This window comes from Asterias amurensis, chromosome 13 (genome assembly GCF_032118995.1).
Source record: "Asterias amurensis chromosome 13, ASM3211899v1".
NCBI lineage: Eukaryota > Metazoa > Echinodermata > Asteroidea > Forcipulatida > Asteriidae > Asterias > Asterias amurensis.
In genome coordinates, this window is record NC_092660.1 from 7,633,642 (window position 1) to 7,652,445 (window position 18,804).

The window sequence follows — 18,804 nt, forward strand, 5'->3', positions numbered from 1 at the left end:
TATTGTTGATGATGCGCTTCACGACACCTGGTTTGGTTTTTGATAATAATCATGTTTGTATCTATAGGTCTATTAATTCCCCCTACATTATGTGGGAAAATAAAGCCTAACATTACAACATGACCTAGTTTGATTTCAAAATATTGACTTTAAAGACAGTGGACACTATTGGTAATTAGTCAAAACAATTATACGCATAAAACCTCACTTGGTAACGAGTAATGGGGAGCTGTGTATAGTATAAAACATTGTGAGAAATGGCTTCCACGAATTTGATTTTGAGACCTCAGATTTAGAATTTGAGGTCTCGAAATCAAGCATCTGAAAGCGCACAACTGGTGGCAAGGGTGTTTTTTCTTTCAGTATAATGTCACAACTTCGATGACCGATTGAGCTCAAATTTTCAAAAGTTTGTTACACGTTCTTGTTCATTTTTGAACATAATTTTGTGTTCTTCTACATTTTGATGGTCCGAGTTTTTTTGTTTCTTTCTGTACGTTACAGCACCAATCACAGGGAATCTTGCAAAGCGATTTGGCAGCCGGGTGTGTGTAATGACCGGAGGGACCTTGCTTTTTGTTGGATACCTTGCCAGTGCGTTCACTTGGAACATCTTCCAGTTAACAATTACATTGGGAATAACAACAGGTAATAAAGTGTCAGAATGCGAACGAGTCAGCCATAATGAAAAGCTTCTTTATGACAAACGTCGCACTTTTGCCGACAGATTCCACAAAAGGGGACTTTTAATGCAAACTTTCAATTTTGTGTCTGCTTTTCCCCACAGATATTCCCCTTTTACTAATTAATTTCTCCCCCCCTCTTCCCACAATGATATTGTGAATATAATACAAACCCCATCTCATCACAAAAAGAGGAGAAACATGTTGACTATGACCAGCTTTACCTGATCCTGGCTCTATTGCTTTACTCGGTACTGGCTAGTTCTAATTGGACCACGTTGAACATTTACCCGGTCCTGGCCCTATACCTAACTGGACCACGTGACCCAGTCCTGGGCTCGATTTCACAGAGCAATAAAATCCATCGCAAGACAAATTTTCAGTATCACCATAGTGATTTGCATTGTGACACCACACTGTACTAGGCAACTACTAATGATTTGCAGTTACGATCAATTTTAGCTCTTTGTGAAATCGGCTCCTGGCTTTATTTCTAACTGGACCACGTGGGACATTAACCCGGTCCTGGCTATATTTCTAACTGGACAACGTGAAACAAAAACCCGGTCCCGGCTATTTGAACCACATGGAACATCAGGTCCGTGGCTCCCTTGCCAACTGGAACACGTGGAACTTTTACTAGGTCGTTGTTGCTAAAAGGACCACGTGGATCATTTCCTCGGTCTCGGCTTTTGTGCTAACTGGACCACGTGGAACATTAACTAGGTCTTGGCTCTTTTTCTAACTGGACCACGTGTAACACGTTACTCGCTCCCTGCTCTTTTGCTAACTGGACCACCTCGAGCATTTACCCGATCCCTGCTCTATTGCTCTATTGCTAATTGGACCACGTGGAACATTAACAAAGAAAACATTACAAATCACGTGAATGTAATACTTGTATTTTTTACATCTTGACAGGTGTTGGTATGGGTCTTTCCTACGTACCACAGATGGTTGCACTGGTATCGTCACCATCTGAGCATTTTCCAGCCATGTACGCCATATCATTTCTAGGTGGGTCATTTGGTGTTATGGCTTGCCCTCCAGTAGTCGATTTTTTTCTCGGAGTTTATGGCTGGCGTGGAACCTTGATGATCATGTCTGCTGTTATGTTCCACGTGACTGTGTTTGGTGCACTGAATGATCAACACGTCCATAAGTATTCAAAGTTAAACATAACAGACACGGACCAAGAATATGACAATAATGAACCAGGCTTACGTAATTTACTAAAGAAAGTTGCTTCCTGGTTTTCCTTGAACGTCATCCTAGAGAAACCCAGGATACTTCTTCAGTTTGGTATTGATTTCCTTGTGGGAACAACTTCTGCTGCCTGGATGGTATTTCTTGTCCCTCATGCAGTATCAAGAGGTAAAACTCTTTCTGCAGCAGCTCTGTTATCTACTGGAGGTGGTGTTGGAAACCTTCTTGGCAGACTCCTTCATATTCCTCTGCAGGGCTACAATGTCATCAGTGCATTTTGGTTGTTTGTGTTACTGTGTGTTATAAACTCAGCTGCTATGTTCATGGATTCACTTGCTCAGGATAACTATGTGGTAAGAAAACTTCAATACATGTGTTGTTATCCCCCACCCCCAGCTTGCCAGCAATGATCACGTTTGTCTTAATCACAAAACAAAAACTGAAAATAAAGGAACAAACAAAAAACCTCCTAACCCATGAATGGCATTTTAGTTTTAGACTGATATGACACTGATGTGTTTAGCAATTTCGCACTGGAAAGTACCCACAATTCTGAATCTGTTTAACAATGTTGGTTGATTTTGTTTGTTTAAAACGTTTTTCTTTAGACTTCAAATTTAAAAACACAAAAATCCCTTGTCTTGTTGAATATTGTACAATGCAGGTGAATGAAAAGATTGCAAAATCATTCAACAAATTAATTTATTTGACAACTAAACAAATTAAAAATAAAATCCAACAAATAATTTAGTGGTATGGAAAGGTTTGCGATAACACTATGTAATGACTATCTCTAATGAGTTGGGGTGGTTCTGAAAAGAACCGTTGGTTTCAACTCGACGTTTCGATCAGTATGCTCTGATTGATCAAAACATCGAGTTGAAAACAACAGTGCTTTTCAGAACCACCCCAACTCATTAGAGCTAGTCATTACATGGTGTTACCGCAAACTTTTCCATATCGTATTTCCACCATGCTTCTTACCAAATCCTACTAATTCAGTGGTAATGATTTAAAGAATTTATTAGGTGTTCGAGGCAACGGCCCGGAACACCTCTTATTTTTGTTCGTTTTTTTTAGGTGTTGGGGGCAACGGCCCGGAACACCTCTTATTTTTGTTCGTTTTTCTTCTTCATCATACTTCTAAGGTGTTCGGCCAAGAGCCGAACAACTATTGTTATTGTTATGTTTTGTGTTGTTGTTTTTTTAGGTGTTCGGCCAAGAGCCGAACAACTATTGTTATTGTTATGTTTTGTGTTGTTGTTTTTTTAGGTGTTCGGCCAACAGCCGAACAACTATTGTTATTGTTATGTTTTTTTTAGGTGTTCGGCCAAAAGCCGAACAACTGTTGTTATTGTTACGTGTTTTTTTTTTTTTTTTTTTTTTTTTAGGTGTTCGGCCAACAGCCGAACAACTATTGTTATTGTTATGTTTTTTTTCTTTTTTTAGATGTTCGGCAAAAAGCCGAACAACTATTGTTATTGTTGTGTTTTTTTTAGGTGTTCGGCCAACAGCCGAACAACTATTGTTATTGTTATATGTTTTTTTTTAGGTGTTCGGCCAACAGCCGAACAACTATTGTTATTGTTATGTTTTTAGGTGTTCGGCCAACAGCCGAACAACTGTTGTTATTGTTCTGTTTTTTTTTTTTTTCTCTCGTGTTCTTCTTTCCCTGCGAACCTTCTCCAGCAATTTTAAACAAAAGTAAAGCTTGTACAAACTTAAAACTTACTATGTACATAGGCAATAGTGAGGAGATGAAACCGCCACTTTTTGGGAATGATGACGTCATTGATGACGTCGAGGCAAGGTTTTTAAATTTGAAAAACGTCATTTGCTTTTCGGTGTATCTCAACGAATATGAATGCTATGATGTTCATACTTGGGCATCAGATAGATAAAGACTTGGACAACATTTGAAAAGTTAACGCAAAAATCGTATGACCTTAACTTCCGGTCGTTACCCTGGGTCAAATTTCGCCTTCGCATTTTTTCATCAAAAAACAACTTTTGAGCTTTAAAACGAAAGTAAAGCTTGTTCAAACTTAAAACTTACTATGTACACAGGTAATAGTGATTAGATAAAACCGCCACTTTTTTGAAATGATGACGTCATTGATGACGTCATGAAAGGGTTTTTAATGTTCAAAAATGATCATTTGCTCAGTTTGATCATTTGAAAAGTTAACGCCAAAATCGTACGACCTTAACTTCCGGGTCGTTACCCTGGGTCAAAGTTCGCCTTCGTGTTTTTTTCATCAAAAAACAACTTTTGAGCTTATCTACGGCATAACTCAAGATTGAGATCGATTTGAACCTTGAAACTCAATAGATAGTTGAACCTTAGTATTTTTAAGACAACACAGGCCTAATTACGTCATAATGACGTCATCAGGTATTAAGTAACAATAAAACAATGTTTAAAATGTGTACAAATCATATGGCGCGAACGTTTTGGGGGGAATCCCAACAGAGCTCTAGTTTGTCCAACAAAAGAGGGCGCTGTTGATTATCAAATCTGTGTACATCATCCCGTGCAGGGGTTGCTAAATTTTAAAAGGGTTTTCATAAATTGCAAATTAAAACCTCGAGCAAATCTCACACACAAATATTGCTGTATATCAACGAATATAAAAGCTATGATGTTCATACTTGGGCATCGGATAGCTAAAGACTTGGGAAACATTTGAAAAGTTGACGTCAAAATCGTATGACCTTAACTTCCGGGTCGTTACCCTGGGTCATAGTTCGCCTTCGTGTTTTTTCATCAAAAAAACAACTTTTGAGCGTATCTACGGCATAACTCAAGATTCAGATCGATTTGAACCTTGAAACTCAATAGATAGTTGAACCTTATCATTCTTAAGACAACACAGGCCTAATTACGTCATAATGACGTCATCAGGTATTAAATAACAATAAAACAATGTTTAAAATGTGTAAAAATCATATGGCGCGAACGTTTTGGGGAATCCCAACAGAGCTCTCGTTTGTTCAACAAAAGAGGGCGCTGTTGATTATTAAATCTGTGTACATCATCCCGTGCAGGGGTAGCTAAATTTTAAAAGGGTTTCCATAAATTTAGCCTTGCTCAAGGCAGTCGCATTATTAGCTCCGAAAAGACGCCGCTGTAAACCCACCCGTATACCCTGTGCGTGGTGCGTGCGATCACACCGCATGACCCACCCGTATACACACTGTCACATCGTACGACTACTGTGCACATAAGTCATCCGCACTCGTACCACTAACCGCATGCGGAGGCCGTCCGGCCGACAGCCTTGTCGGGTCTGTAACTTCCGGGTTTAATGTGTTGTATTGAAAAATTTCCACAAGTGGAAAAAAATGGCGGGGGGGGGGGGCTCTCGGATATGCTAGTATGCAGTCCATGAATATGTATATCTTTCGTCAGACCTATCAGACACCACAGGATGTGAGGCAAATGAATTATTCATTTTGACGTCCAATCACGCACTTCCCTTATCACGACCTTTGGACCCTATCATGCGTCCGTAGTGGTGGTGTGTGATGTAAACATGTCTCGTCTTTCGCGGGCATTATGGTAATGAGCTGACCGTGGGAACTCTTCGCTTATTATAGTAATGAGGTCAGTGGCTTCAACACAGACCCTACAAGGCTGTCAGCCTGACGGCCTCCACATGCGGATAGTGTACGGGGGCATCGTGTCGTGCGATGTTACGATGTAACTCTTTGTTATTGTTCGTTTTTTTTAGGTGTTCGGGCAACAGCCCGGACAACTCTTTGATTTTGTTCGGTTTTTTTTAGGTGTTCGGGAAGTAGCCCGAACAACTCTTTGATTTTGTTCGTTTTTTTTTAGGTGTTCGGGCAACAGCCCGAACAACTCTTTGATTTTGTTCGGTTTTTTTTTTAGGTGTTCGGGCAACAGCCCGAACAACTCTTTGATTTTGTTCGTTTTGTTTAGGTGTTCGGGTAACAGCCCGAACAACTCTTTGTTATTGTTCGTTTTTTTTTTAGGTGTTCGGACAACAGCCCGAACAACTCTTTGATTTTGTTCGTTTTTTTTTTGAGGTGTTCGGGCAACAGCCCGAACAACTCTTTGAATTTGTTCGGTTTTTTTTTATGAGGTGTTCGGGCAACAGCCCGAACAACTCTTTGATTTTGTTCGGTTTTTAGGTGTTCGGGCAACAGCCCGAACAACTCTTTGATTTTGTTCGTTTTTTTTTTTTTTTAGGTGTTCGGGCAACTCATTGATTTTGTTCGTTTTTTTTTTTTTTAGGTGTTCGCTCGAACAACTCTTTGATTTCGTTCGTTTTTTTTTCTTCTTTTTTTAAGGTGTTCGGGCCAACAGCCCGGAACACCTCTTAATAGGTGTTCGGGCCAACAGCCCGGAACACCTCTTATTTTTGTTCGTTTTTTTTATTTATTGATACTTCTTCTTCTTCTTCTTCTTCTTCTTCTGTACGTCCCTAGTCCCCCAACAGAAACATCTTTCCAAAGATTGTATGAACTTGAAACTTCACACATAGTTAGATATTCATTAGGAGAAGAAACCGTGTGAGTTACGTCATGATGACGTCATCAATGCTTGAGTTATGAATATTCAAAGTTTATTAATTCAAAAAATCATAACTTTTGATCTACATGAGGGATTCTTACAATCGAAACATCATCGGAATCGTCATTGAAAACTCCGTAAACGCCCCACAGACATGACCTCATTTCGATGTTGTCTTCCGAGTCAAAAAAGAGGTTGACAATTTCAAAATTCACGTATAAAGAACAACGTAAATCCCAATTGGTATGTGCATAACATTGCACGTAGGCATACACACAACGTGTAGTGTATTAGCGGTGCAGCAGAGTCACGCTCCAGTGATCATCCATAGAGCGCGAAAAAGCTTCATACAGAATAGTCTTCGTTCAAGGCGGTTAAAACATACATGCCCCTTACAGTCTTTTCTACAGTCGTCAATATTTCTTAAGTTCATATTTCCTAAACTATATGAGCTATTTTGACAATCTATACATCATATGAAAGGCCTTTACGTACTTTACAGAAATGGATATGTTGGTAAACTTTCGTTGACCTTTTGACCTGTTTAAACCGGAAGTGACTGTGAAATGATTTGAAAGGGCGTTGTTTATTGCCTTTTAGGTTGTATACATCCTGTGATGCTTTACAATCACAGCATACAAGTCTGGTATAAAACAAATATTACCGATGACGTCACCAAACATACACTTTTACTAGAGTAATCATGTTGTTTTGACACTTTTTGCAATTTGAATCATTTATTACAAATCTTGAGAACAAAGCAAGGTGTTATATTTGTTTTTTAATCCAGGCTTTTACTCCCGGAAACCGAACACCTTGAGTTTGTTCACAAACTCTCAATCTCTAGTTTTTATTGATACTTCTTCTTCTTCTTCTTCTTCTTCTTCTTCTTCTTCTTCTTCTTCTTCTTCTTCTTCTTCTTCTTCTTCTTCTTCTTCTGTACGTCCCTTGTCCCCCTACAAAAACATCTTTCTAAACATCTTATGAACTTGAAACTTCACACATAGTTGGCTTTTATTAGGAGAAGAAACCGTGTGAGTTACGTCATGATGACGTCATCAATTCCTGAGTTATGAATATTCAAAGTTTATTCATTCAAAAAATCATAACTTTTGATCTACATGTGGGATTCTTACAATCGAAACATCATCGGAATCGTTTTTTGAAAACTCCGTAAACGCCCCACAGACATGACTCTATTTCGATGTTGTCTTCTGGCTCAAAAAAGGGGTTGAAAATTTCAAAATTCACGTCTAAAGAAGAGAACGTAAATCCCCATTGGTATGTGCATTAAACATTGCACTTAGGCATACACACAACGTGTAGTGTATTAGCGGTGCAGCAGAGTCACGCTCCAGTGATCACCCATAGAGCGCGAAAAAACTTCATGAAGAATAGTCTTCGTTCAAGGCGGTTAAAACATACGTGCCCATTACAATCTTTTCTACAGTCGTCAATATTTCCTAAGTTCATAAATTATTTTCTAAACTACATAAGCTATTTTGACAATCTATACATCATATGAAAGGGCTTTACGTACTTTACAGAAATGGATATGTTGGTGAACTTTCGTTGACCTTTTGACCTGTTTAAACCGGAAGTGACTGTGAAATGATTTAAAAGAGCGCTGTTTATTGCCTTTTAGGTTAAAATCATGGAGGAATAAACAAACATACATCCTTTGATGCTTTACCATCACAGCATACAAGTCTGGCAAAGGTCTGGTTTAAAACAAATATTACCGATGACGTCACCAAACATCTTTTACTAGAGTAATCATGTTGTTTTGACAGTTTTTGTAATTTGAATAATTTATTACAAATCTTGAGAACAAAGCAAGGTGTAATATTTGTTTTTTAATCCAGGCTTTTACTCCCGGAAACCGAACACCTTGAGTTTGTTCACAAACTCTCAATCTCTAGTTTTTGTTCGTTTTTTTTTATTTATTGATACTTCTTCTTCTTCTTCTTCTTCTGTACGTCCCTTGTCCCCCTAAAACAACATCTTTTCAAACATTGTATGAACTTGAAACTTCACACATAGTTAGATATTTATTAGGAAAAGAAACCGTGTGAGTTACGTCATGATGACGTCATCAATTGTTGAGTTATGAATATTCAAAGTCTATTAATTCAAAAAATCATAACTTTTGATCTACATGAGGGATTCTTACAATCGAAACACCATCGGAATCGTTATTGAAAACTCCGTAAACGCCTCACAGACATGACCTCATTTCGATGTTGTCTTCTGGCTCAAAAAGAGGTTGGAAATTTCAAAATTCACGTCTAAAGAACAGAACGTAAATCCCCATTGGTATGTGCATAAACATTGCACGTATGATGTATTGATTGTAAGAATACCACATGTAGATCAAAAGTTATGATTTTTTGAAATAATAAACTTTAAATTAGTGTATCTCGTCAACTGATGACGTCATCGTGACGTAACAATTTTTGCATCATCTACTGGTTATTGTCTACCTGTGTGCAAAGTTTCAACTTAATGCAAGCTTCGCATCTATGCTTTATCTTGCAGACAATCGACAGCGAGAGGAAGAAGATAAAGAAAAAAAAAGAAAAACCGAACAATAACTAGATATAGTGTTTGTAGAAACAAACACTAGGTGTTCGGCTATTGTTGGGTCAGTTTTTGAATCAATGCAAAAAGTGTTGTTAATAGCTCGTCAAATTGCAAAGAAATCAAAACAAACAGTTTTCTCGATGTGTAATAATTTTATGGTAAAGCATCCAAAAGTGTACATTTCAACCTAAACGCCTTTGAATAATGCCTTTTCAAAGCATTTTACAGGCACTTCCGGTTTAAAAAGGTCAAAAGGTCAAGAGAAGGTCACCAATAATACCCATTTTTGTGAAGTACGTGAGGCCCTTTCATATGATGTATAGATTGTCAAAATAGCTTTTGTAGTTGAGGAAATGTGAACTGATGAATAATGACGACTGGAGAAGAGACTAAATACCGGAAGGGATTTTTTTTTAAAACGCCTTGAAAACAGACTACTTACGTAAAGCCCTTTCATATGATGTATAGATTGTCAAAATAGATTGTGTGGTTGAGGACATAGGAACTTATGCATAATGACGACTGGAGAAGAGACTAACTAACCGAAAGGGAAATGTTTGTTGAAAACACCTTGAAAACAGACTACGTACGTAAAGCCCTTTCATATGATGTATAGATTGTCAAAATAGCTTGTGTGGTTGAGGATATTAGGAGCTTATGCATAATGACGACTGGAGAAGAGACTAACTAACCGGGAGGGAAATCTTTGTTGAAAACGCCTTGAAAACAGACTAAAGCGAAGCTATTTATAGGAGAAAAAAAAATTAAATACAAAAATAAATAGTACAAATTTTGGTCGCCAAGTGGTCTCCCATCCAAATACTGACTGGGCCCGATTTTGTTTAACTTTTGTGACCGGTGTTATCAACGCAGTGTGGTCGTAGATAAAACCAATTAATTACTTTTGAAGAAAACTGACATTATGTTGAGAACGCACAATCAATGGGGGAATTTTGTAGTTCTTTATACACGAATTGTAGAATTTTCAACCTCGATTTTGAACTAGAAGACAAAATCAAAAAGGGGTCATGTCTGTGAGGCGTTTACGGAGTTTTTAATGCCCTTTCCGATGATGTATTGGTTGTAAAAATCCCTCATGTAGATCAAAAGTTATGATTTTTTGAAATAATAAACTTTGAATTAGTGTATCTCGTCAACTGATGACGTCATCGTGACTTAACAACCATTGTATCATCTACTGGTTATTGTCTACATGTGTGCAAAGTTTCAACTTAATGCAAGCTTCGCATCTATGCTTTTTCTTGCGGACAATCGACAGCGAGAAGAATAACATAAAAAAAACTAGATATAGTGTTTGTAAAAACAAACACTAGGTGTTCGGCTATTGTTGGGTCAGTGTTTGAATAAATGAAACGAGTATTGTAAGTATCCCGTCAAATTACAAAGAAATCAAAACCAAACAGTTTTCTCGATGTGTAATAATTTTATGGTAAAGCATCAAAACGTGTACATTTCAACCTAAACGCCTTTGAATAATGCCTTTTCAAAGCATTTTACAGGCACTTCCGGTTTAAAAAGGTCAAAAGGTCAAGAGAAGGTCACCAATAATACCCATTTTTGTGAAGTACGTGAGGCCCTTTCATATGATGTATAGATTGTCAAAATAGCTTTTGTGGTTGAGGACAAAGGAACTTATGCATAATGACGACTGGAGAAGAGACTAACTAACCGAAAGGGAAATGTTTGTTGAAAACACCTTGAAAACAGACTACATACGTGAAGCCCTTTCATATGGTGTATAGATTGTCAAAATAGCTTTTGTGGTTGAGAATATAGGAGCTTAATGCCTAATGACGACTGGAGAAGAGACTAACTAACCGGAAGGGAAGTGTTTGTTGAAAACGCCTTGAAAACAGACTACGTACTTAAAGCCCTTTCATATGATGTATAGATTGTCAAAATAGCTTTTGTGTTTGAGGACCTTATGCATAATGACGACTGAAGAAGAGACTAACTAAACGGAAAGAAATGTTGGTTGAAAACGCCTTGAAAACAGACTAAAAACGAAGCTATTTAAAGGAGAAGAAAAGAAGAAATAAAAATTAAAACGTTTTCTCAATGTGTAATAAAGCATCAAAAAGTGTACATTTCAAACTTAAAGCCTTTGCAAAAAAATTTAACTAATAGTTGCTAGCTACTAAATGACAACAACAAAACATCCACACCGGCTGTTGGAACCCTTGATTACTTAATTATGTTCCAAACATGAATTATTCACCAGTACAAACTAAAGTGCACATTTTACCATGTGACCTTTACTCATGTGGACTCCAGTTAAAATCTAGGGACGAAGCCTTGCATTGTGTAAATTGGTTGTTCAGACCCTACGTGATTGTTTTGGGGTTTCCCTCTACCAGGGTTGCGCACCACATCTTAAACTCATATTTATTTACTCCTTTTGTACAAAGGTATCTTCGGGTTTATGGTTCTTTCGACAAAAGACGAATAAAGAACAGAAAACATGTTGCGTTTCTAAGCGACCATTGTAATATTGACAAGCTGTATAGGGGACATGTCATCAGCGCAAAAAAAACTTATTTGATTTCTTGTTTTAAGTGCTGCTCAAACATTATATGAAGCGGCCGGTGTTTGATGCAATTGTGTCCGCCAAGCAATACTGTCCGCTCAGGACACTTTTGCATATGCAATCGTGTCCGGGGCTATGCAAAATCCGTCCGGTTGACATGTACATGATTAATGTGCGCGCGTAAGCGAGCGTGCATGCACTGAACCTACATACGAATAATATGCAGCATAATCACGTATTTTATGATTGCAGCGAATACCCAACGGCCGAACATTTCCATTGTCATTCATGAGATGCACTTAGCTTTTTAAAAAATGGCAAACGTGTTCCGTCGACCAAGGGCGTTTAATTTACTGCAAGGACGGTTTTGCAAGGAGGCGGACACAACTGCATATGCAAATGTGTCCGGGCGGACACAATTTCATTATGCAGTAGCGTCCGGGCGTACACGATTGCATTATGCAAAACCGTCCGGCGGACATTATTCTCCGGATATATTGCATTATAGAGGACATAATTGCATGCGACACCGGCGCACATTTCCAGCGATTTTCAACACTGAATAACAAAGTGGATGCATATCAGAAAACTGTTTCCAGAAATGTTCGAGGCATTGTTAGTAAGCATGGATAAGCTATAGTGCGTGCTTATCCCAAACGCTTTCAAAAAGCTGCTAAGTATGGAAAACGGTGGGCGCATTTCCGAGCCGATTCCAAAAGCTGTATGTATGAGAAATGATGGGTACATTCAAAGCCGTTTTCATGCGTTTTAAGTGAGGAAATAGCATGCAGTGGTGCACAATTCAGACCGTTTCGAGACTCCTTAAGTTTTGAATTCGGTCGGTGTAATTACGCTTGTCGAAATTATCTTTGAACAAGATGTCGGCAAAACGTAAGGGATAAAGAAATAGCTTAGCTCTTGGCCCATATCGTAGGAATTTGTTTTTAGTGAAACAGAAACTTTTGCACATGCAGGGAAAGTGTCCGACCAAAGAGCTACAAGAAAGAGCAAACATTACGACTCGATGACACATGGTGCAGGAGATTGGTTACCTATAAGCATTGAATTCGCGTGACCTGACATCTAATGATGTCATGATGAAAACAATGAACGAAAATTATAATTAGGTCTCCGTTCTACAAACTGGAGTTAATTCAAATTTCATCTTGCACTGCTGTTTGACATTTACTGCAAGTACTGATTTGTACTTTTCAGATTGATATGCTTGCGAAGATAATATTATTAAAATGTTCAGCTTAGTTTGTATTTGTGAATTATTCATGTTTGGAGCATTATTAAGGTTCAAACAGCCGGTGTGGACGTTTTTTATTGTCATTTATGAGCTAGCAACTATTAGTGCAACTTTTGACATTGCAACAATGTTAGCTCACCATTTAACTGTTTACATCTGTTTTCATAAACATAAAAGTCATCAAAAAACTTAAGTTTTTTTTTAGTGACTTTTATGTTTATGAAAACAGACAATCTATACATCATATGAAAGGGCTTTATGTACGTAGTCTGTGTTCAAGGTGTTTTCAACAAACATTTCCCTTTCGGTTAGTTAGTCTCTTCTCCAGTCGTCATGTTCATATGTCCTCAACCACAAAAGCTATTTTGACAATCTATACATCATATGAAGGGCTTTACGTACGTAGTCTGTTTTCAAGGCGTTTTCAACAAACATTTCCCTTCTGGTTAGTTAGTCTCTTCTCCAGTCGCCATTATTCATCAGTTCACGTTTCCTAAAACACAAAAGCTATTTTGACAATCTAAACATCATATGAAAGAGCCTCACGTATTCCACAAAAACGGGTATGTTGGTGACCTTCTCTTGACATTTTGACCTTTTAAACCGGAAGTGCCTGTAAAATGCTTGGGAAAGGCATTATTTAAAGGCTTTTAGGTTTGATGCTTTACCATAAAATGATTGCACATCGAGAAAACTGTTTTGTTTTGATTTCTTTGCAATTTGACGAGCTATTAACACTTTTTACATTGATTCAAACACTGACCCAACAATAGCCGAACACCTAGTGCTTGTTTCTACAAACACTATATCTAGTTTTATCTACGACCATACTGCGTTGATAACACCGGTTCTCGTCCGGTCATTGAAGTTTAGCAAAATCGGGCCCAGTCAGTATATGGATGGGAGACCACTTGGCGACCAAAATTTGTATTATTTATTTTTGTATTAAATTTTTTTTCTCCTATAAATAGCTTCGTTTTAGTCTGTTTTTCTACTGATGACTGTAGAAGAGACTAACTTATTGAAAGGGGGAAATGTATTTTGAAAACGCCTTGAACGCAGACTATACACGAAGCTGATTAACATTGTTTTTCGAGAAAAACTATGTTAATCACGTGATAAACATTGTTTATCTCGATAAACACTGTTTATCGAAAAACTATGGAGGAAGAAAAAAAAGAAACAAAATAGAATTTAGTGTTTGTAGAAACAAACACTAGGTGTTCGGCTATTGTTGGATCAGTGTTTGAATCAATAGAAAAGTGTTGTTAATAGCTCGTCAAAGTTCAAAGAAATCAAACGAAAATGTTTTCTCGATGTGTGATATGGTAAAGCATCAATGTCTGGTTTAGAAAGGTCAAAAGGGCAAGAGAAGGTCACCAACATACCCATTTTTGTGAAGTACGTAAGGCACTTTCATATGATGTATAGATTGTCAAAATTGCTTAAGTGTTGAGGAAATGTGAACTGATGAATACTGACGACTGGAGTAGAGACTAACTAAACGGGAGGGAAATGTTTTTTGAAAACGCCTTGAAAACAGACTACGTACGTAAAGCCCTTTCATATTATGATGTAGATTGTCAAAATAGCTTTTGTGGTTGAGGGAATAGAAACTTATGCATAATGACGACTGGAGAAGAGACTAACTAACCGGGAGGGAAATCTTTGTTGAAAACGCCCTGAAAACAGACTAAAACGAAGCTATTTATAGGGGAAAAAAAATTAAATACAAAAATGAATAGTACAAATTTTCGGTCGCCAAGTGGTCTCCCATCCAAATACTGACTGAGCCCGATTATTCTTAACTCCAGTGACCGGACGAAAATCGGTGTTATCAACGCAGTATGGTCGTAGATAAAACTAATTAATTACTTTTGAAGAAAACTGACAATATGTTGAGAACGCCTCGAACGCGGACTAAAACGATCAACACATGGTGCAGAGCGGGACTATGCTCCTAAATGCACCGCATACTTTACACGTGGTGACCGCAATGCACCGCATGCTTACACGTGGTGACAAAGTACATGTACATGTAATTGTAAAATCTTTACGCGCAATCAATGGGGGAATTTTGTAGTTCTTTACACATGATTTTAGAATTTTCAACCTCGATTTTGAACCAGAAGACAAGATCATAAAGGGGTCATGTCTGTGAGGTGTTTACGGAGTTTTTAATGCCCTTTCCGATGTTGTATTGATTGTAAGAATCCCTTATGTAGATCAAAAGTTACGATTTTTTGAAATAATAAACTTTGAATGAGTGTATCTCGTGAACTGATGACGTCATCGTGACGTAACAATTTTAGCATCATCTACTGGTTATTGTCTACCTGTGTGCAAAGTTTCAACTTAATGCAAGCTTTGCATCTATGCTTTTTCTTGCGGACAATCAACGAGAAGAAGAATAAGAAAACCCCCCCCAAAAAAAAAAATAGATATAGTGTTTGTAGAAACAAACACTAGGTGTTCGGCTATTGTTGGGTCAGTGTTTGAATAAATGAAACAAGTATTGTTAATACCTCGTCAAATTACAAAGAAATCAAAACCAAACAGTTTTCTCGATGTGTAATAATTTTATGGAAAAAGCATCTAAAAGTGTACATTTCAACCTAAAAGCCTTTAAATACTGCCTTTTCAAAGCATTTTACAGGCTCTTCCAGTTTAAAAAGGTCAAAAAGTCAAGAGAAGGTCACCAACATACCCATTTTTGTGGAATACGTGAGGCCTTTCATATGATGTATAGATTGTCAAAATAGCTTTTGTAGTTGAGGAAACGTGAACTGATGAATAATGGCGACTGGAGAAGAGACTAACTAACCAGAAGGGAAATGTTTGTTGAAAACGCCTTGAAAACAGACTACGTACGTAAAGCCCTTTCATATGATGTATAGATTGTCAAAATAGCTTTTGTGGTTGAGGAAATGTGAACTGATGAGTAATGACGACTGGAGAAGAGACTAACTAACCGGAAGGGAAATGTTTGTTGAAAAGCCTTGAAAACAGACTACGTACGTAGAGCCCTTTCATTTCATGTACAGATTGTCAAAATAGCTTTTGTGGTTTAGGACATAGGAACTATGCATAATGACGACTGGAGAAGAGACTAACTAACCGGAAGGGAAGTGTTTGTTGAAAACACCTTGAAAACAGACTACATACGTAAAGCCCTTTCATATGTTGTATAGATTGTCAAATTAGCTTTTGTGGTTGAGGATATAGGAGCTTAATGCATAATGACGACTGGAGAAGAGACTAACTAACCGGAAGGGAAATGTATGTTGAAAACGCCTTGAAAACAGACTTAAAACGAGGCTATTTATAGGAGAAAAAAAAATTAAATACACAAATAAATAGTACAAATTTTGGTCGCCACGTGGTCTCCCATCGAAATACTGACTGGGCCCGATTTTGCTTAACCTCAGTGACCGGACGAGAACCGGTGTTATCAACGCAGTATAGTCGTAGATAAAACCAAGTAATTACTTTTGAAGAAAATTGACATTGTGTTGAGAACGCCTCGAACGCAGACTAAAACGATCAACACGTGGTGCAGAGCGTGGTTATGCTCCTCAATGCACCGCATACTTACACGTGGTGACCGCAATGCACCGCATGCTTACACCTGGTGACAAAGTACGTGTACATGTAATCGTAAAATCTTTACGCGCAATCAATGGGGAATTGTAGTTCTTTATACATGATTTTAGAATTTTCAACCTCGATTTTGAGCCGGAAGACAAAATCAAAATGGGGTCATGTCTGTGAGGCGTTTACGGAGTTTTTAATGCCCTTTCCGATGATGTATTGATTGTAAAAATCCCTCATGTAGATCTAAAGTTATGATTTTTTGAAATAATAAACTTTGAATGAGTGTATCTCGTCAACTGATGACGTCATCGTAACGTAACAACTTTTGTATCATCTACTGGTTATCGTCTACCTGTGTGCAAAGTTTCAACTTAATGCAAGCTTCGCATCTATGCTTTTTCTTGCGAACAATCGACGAGATGAAGAATAAGAAAAAAAACTAGAAATTGAGAGTTTGTGTACAAACTCAGGGTGTTCGGGTGAATGGTCAAATGAGGTCACGTTGTGTACAACATTTGTAGAACATTACAAGAGGTTTCATGTAGTGAAAGAATCTTGTACGTAGCGTTTGTGGTTCTCAAGATATGAATTTTTCAATTATTTACCGTTTATTTAACGTAATGACGTCATCAATGACGTCATCATTCCAAAAAAGTTGCGGGTTCATCTACTCATGAAGGTTCATGTTTATGATAAGTTTCAAGTTCATAGTAGTTTAACATTTTGTTCAAAATCGCACGAAGAAAGATGAGGCGAATCCCAGCGTAGTGGAATTTGAATTACGCGCGCCTTCAACGGAGTCTGCATGTGTAAACACAACCCGTAATGCCCACAGCCACGCAGTGCTGTTTTGTCGTAGAGCATGGATACAATGTAGGCCTACATGAACTACACGCACACACACCCACACACCCACAATACAATAGTAGCATTCACATACATGAATGGCGATACTATCTGGTTTCTACGCGTAATGAATGGAGGTCAACACAAACGCGCGCTTTTACGACCAGAAGGCAAAACTCAACTAGCATTATGTTTGTGCAAAAGTTTGAGCAGGATAACTGATCTTCAAACTGATATTCAAATTTTGCGAATATGATATATAGTTCTTGAGATATGAACTTTTGAAATTTTGTACTTCCGGTTTCAACCGGAAGTAAAAGTCACATGAGGTCACGTTGTGCACGATTTTTGTAGCTAATTACAAGACCTTTTATATGCACCAAATATCTTGTGTGTGGCATTTGTAGTTCTCAAGATATGAACTCTCCAATTTTTAGCGTTTTTTTGAACGTAATGACGTCATCAATGACGTCATCATTCCAAAAATGTTGCTGTTTCGTCTACTCATTAAGATCAATATATATGGTAAGTTTCAGGTTCATACAAGCTTTAGTTTTTGCGAAAATCGCGCGAGAACGTTCGAGGAGAAGAACACGCAGAAAACTAGAAATTGAGAGTTTGTGTACAAACTCAGGGTGTTCGGGTGAATGGTCAAATGAGGTCACGTTGTGTACAACATTTGTAGAACATTACAAGAGGTTTCATGTAGTGAAAGAATCTTGTACGTAGCGTTTGTGGTTCTCAAGATATGAATTTTTCAATTATTTACCGTTTATTTAACTTAATGACGTCATCGATGATGTCATCATTCCAAAAAAAGTTTTGGTTTCGTCTGCACACTAAGGTTTATGTTCATGGTAAGTTTCAAGTTCATACAAGCGTTAGTTTTGTTCAACAAGTTCATAGTAGTTTAACATTTTGTTCAAAATCGCACGAAGAAAGATGAGGCGAATCCCAGCGTAGTGGAATTTGAATTACGCGCGCCTTCAACGGAGTCTGCATGTGTATACACAACCCGTAATGCCCACAGCCACGCAGTGCTGTTTTGTCGTAGAGCATGGATACAATGTAGGCCTACATGAACTACACGCACACACACCCACACACCCACAATACAATAGTAGCATTCACATACATGAATGGCGATACTATCTGGTTTCTACGCGTAATGAATGGAGGTCAACACAAACGCGCGCTTTTACGACCAGAAGGCAAAATTCAACTGGCATTATGTTTGTGCAAAAGTTTGAGCAGGATAACTGATCTTCAAACTGATATTCAAATTTTGCGAATATGATATATAGTTCTTGAGATATGAACTTTTGAAATTTTGAACTTCCTGTTTCAACCGGAAGTAAAAGTCACATGAGGTCACGTTGTGCACGACTTTTGTAGCTAATTACAAGACCTTTTATATACACCAAATATCTTGTGTGTGGCATTTGTAGTTCTCAAGATACGAACTCTCCAATTTTTAGCGTTTTTTTGAACGTAATGACGTCATCAATGACGTCATCATTCCAAAAATGTTGCTGTTTCGTCTACTCATTAAGAT

At 37.8% G+C, this 18,804-nt stretch overlaps 1 pseudogene; it reads left to right on the plus strand.

The window, feature by feature from the left end:
* The window catches only part of LOC139946238 (monocarboxylate transporter 12-like), a 59,783-nt pseudogene that overhangs the window by 400 nt on the left and 40,579 nt on the right, over positions 1–18,804 (plus strand).